Source organism: Sinocyclocheilus rhinocerous, unplaced genomic scaffold, assembly GCF_001515625.1.
Source record: "Sinocyclocheilus rhinocerous isolate Xijiao unplaced genomic scaffold, SAMN03320098_v1.1 scaffold387, whole genome shotgun sequence".
In the NCBI taxonomy this organism is placed as follows: domain Eukaryota; kingdom Metazoa; phylum Chordata; class Actinopteri; order Cypriniformes; family Cyprinidae; genus Sinocyclocheilus; species Sinocyclocheilus rhinocerous.
Window position 1 is genome coordinate 2,382,959 of NW_015651557.1, and position 3,680 is coordinate 2,386,638.

The following is a 3,680-nucleotide window of genomic DNA, read 5'->3' on the forward strand; positions in this document are numbered from 1 at the left end:
ATTTCATTCACGTGTTTCATAAACACATAATCCTGTATGGATTACAATCCACCATCAAAATTATGCATTTAATTATTCTGGCTGCTGTGAGAAAAGGCTATAAACGATCCGCCACCTGCAGGATCCGCACATGCGATATAGCCTAGTAGCCGGGACAACTTCTTTATGTTTACAGACGTGACGTAATGACGCAGTGCCATGCTCGAATTTCCCGCGAAAACCTACCCGTACCACTCAAATTAGAAAACATTATTATAAGCTTACCGTTGTGAATCGGGCTAAAGTAAGGCGATAGTTTTGAACATTGGCTGGTCATGTACTTGCTCAAATATTGATTTCGGATCATTTTTAACCAAAAAAAGTTACGGACTGCAGCTTTAAATATTTTTACTGCCACTAGTGTTCATTTCTGCTTGGAACTGCATTGATTTTACTCCGAGTGATCATTTCAAACCAGGCCTAACGTAACATCTCCTATAACCCCAATGCTGCATAACGATATTGATAAAATCGTAAATTTAAAGGAGAATTGGAGATTAGTGTTTAGATATCAGATATGTAACCATATTAAAACCATATTTGAATGCTAAAAATCCATTACTGTATGCTTTTCTGTTTACATGCATGCAACAAGATGAGTAATTATCTGTCCCAGGTATCAGTGGAATAAAAATAAATACATTTTTTGTGATACCATAAATGTAGCCTTTGATTAAATATTAGTCTATCATATGTTGCCTCAAATTATTTGAGCCAAGTTTCATGGTAAATGAAAACGCTGTGTATAATACATATTAATCAGATTGTGTAATAATAATTTTATTATTATTATTATTATTAGTCATTTGTATACCTTATCATTTTACATTTGTGTGTATGTGTGTGAGAGAGAGTGTGTGTGTGTTTTATAAACCTACCATTCATATTTTGGGGTCAGTAAGATAAATTTTTCAGAAGTGCCAGTTATAACATACTATTATAGCTGCAAAACATTTCTATGAAATAAATGCTGTTCTTTTGAACTTTATTCATCAAAGAATCCTAAAAAAACGATCATTTTCACATGCAGACTGATTACATGTCCTGCTAAGTTTTTAATATTTTCAATAAAAATTATTGATATCTATTTTTATAAAAAAAAAATTGTGTACATTTAAAACACTATACATACTTTGTATTATATTATCTTTACATCACTTTGCAAAAAACACCCTGCTGTGAGTGAGAGTGTTTCTAAAAACAAACTCTCTCTATTTTTTAATTTATACATTTTGTTTTGTTTGTTTGTTTTTTTAAAAAAAATTTTTTTTTTTTTTTAAAGTTGTGAAAATATTGTGGAGGTTTTTCTTTTGCTATTTGAGGTAATGGGAATGCAAAAAAATAGATTTGATATATTTGATTATTGTCTCCGTTCACAGCTATAGTCGTTTAAGCAACTATGATGACTTCTGTGTATGAGAAACCTGGGAATCTGGAAAGAGTCTATGTATTACAGTTTCCACAAATAGCTAACTTTGATTTATTTAAATAACTGTTAGATAATTTTTTTTTTCTCTCTTTTTCTTCCTGCCACTTTTGCTCCCTTAATAGGTGCATGAGCTGAATCAACTTCTGTGAAAATGGGACGAAGGTACAGACATTTAAATTTATAAAACCACTAGAAAAACATGATTTGGCACTTTAAATGCATGTAATGAATACCATAGAGTGTAGTGTCCTTTGTTCTAGTACCGTAGTATCCAGCGTATTTGTGGTCTGTGGCCGTCAGTAGGTGTGTGGTTTGGGTGTGGTGGTGTCTCTGTGTCCTCTTCCTCTGCAAGGACAGACGGCAGCGACGCACACGTTAACACTGCACTCAAACGCTTTCTGACAGCTTTGGCATATGCCACCCGCTAATTACAGTGCCAGTCCTCCCCCACTGCTGTTTACTCACCCTTCACTGCTTTATCTGGATTAGCCTGACGAGCCACTCACTACACACACACACACACACATCGATTCCTCTCATCTCTGGATCTGAAATCTCTTATTCTTACACTTTAAGGACTCCCTCCCACAAACAAGCACATATTCACATTTCATATGTGAGCAACCATTCATATTTGTATACTACTGTTCAGGTGATGCTTGTGTCCCAAAATGTTCTCTTCCTCCTTATGCAATAAAGTCATACTTATGGAGAACCTAGCTGATGGGCAAGTTCAAGGAATTCTTGGTTCAATACATGTTAAAGGTCACATATTTTGCACCTTTCTGTAGTTTTATTTTAAGTCTTGATGTCCTTAAGAATATATATTTGCGGTATAAGTACCAATAAGTACCATCTCAATATATTTTTACAGCTCCTCTCTCAGGAGCTCTGCAAAGAACAGGTCGATTTTGGCCTGTCTAATTAATATTCATGAGCCTCTCTTCTGATTGGCCTGTTGTTTTCTGAGTGACGCACAGCCAGGCCAACCACAGGTAACTAGGGTCATGTATGCTGTAGCCTGCTGTGGATTGGTGATACTCACAAGTAAGGTCAATAGAAACACCGGTAATGATGGTCACTGCTGAGGGAAATGTTGTCCGGCCTTACATGTTTGAGCCGAACTCAGACCCCGAATCGGCGACGACAGGAGACAACCAACCACCTAATGATGTAGTTTCCTGACATCCAGACTGAACAGCGTTTTCTCGACATGTTTCCGTGTTGTTGTTGCTCAGCAATGGCATGGATGGACGCTATGTTGTCTGGGGGTTTGGCAAAAGGAGAGTGGGTCGGTGGGCAGTGCTCGGGGTGGTGACTGAAGGCGGTGACGGAGTAGTTCTGACGTTACCTTTTTACGGAAGTCACAACGGTTTGTGAAAAATCACAGCTACTTTATGCAGGCTGTGTGCATTTGACTGTGGATTGACTGTTTTGAAACTTCTATGGTAGTTGCATAGCACCTAGACCTCAGTTATCATGAAAAAAGCCAGGAAATTTCAGTTTTGACAATATGGGACCTTTAAAAGCAGAAATGTGAAGCATGTAGTTTTTATTTTTTTTTATGAAGTTAATTTTTTATTTATTTATTTATTTAAATATTATAATATATTATTAATAAGAGATTATATATATATATGAAATTTTTTTTTTACTTTCAAAAAGTGTTGTAATTTTGTTTTCGATATCCTTTTGTGTATTGATGTGTTTATCAGCTTTAAATGGACATGAAAGACTTTATATTGGCTTTACACAAACAGTATATTGATTGTAACTTTATAGCAAGATTGGTTACCAAACACACTACCAAAAGTTTAGGTTAGCAATTTTTTTAATTAATTTAATACTTTTATTCCGCAAAGATTCATTAAATTGACCAGAAGTAACAGTAAAGACATTTATAATGATACAAAAGATTTATATTTCAAGTAAATAATATTTTGATCTTTTGAACTTTGTGTTCATCAAAGAAAAAGGGAAAACAAATAGTTTTTAAAAAAACGTTATATTAAAATATAAATAAGAAAAAAAATCAACATTGATAATAAAAATGTTATTTGAGCAGCAATTTTAGATAATTAAACTGATTTCTGAAGGATCATGACACTGAACACTGGAGTAATGAGTCTTTGATCACAGGAATAAATTGCATTTTAAAAATTTAATTAAAATTGAGAAAAGTAATATTAATTTGTAATAAGATTTCATACCT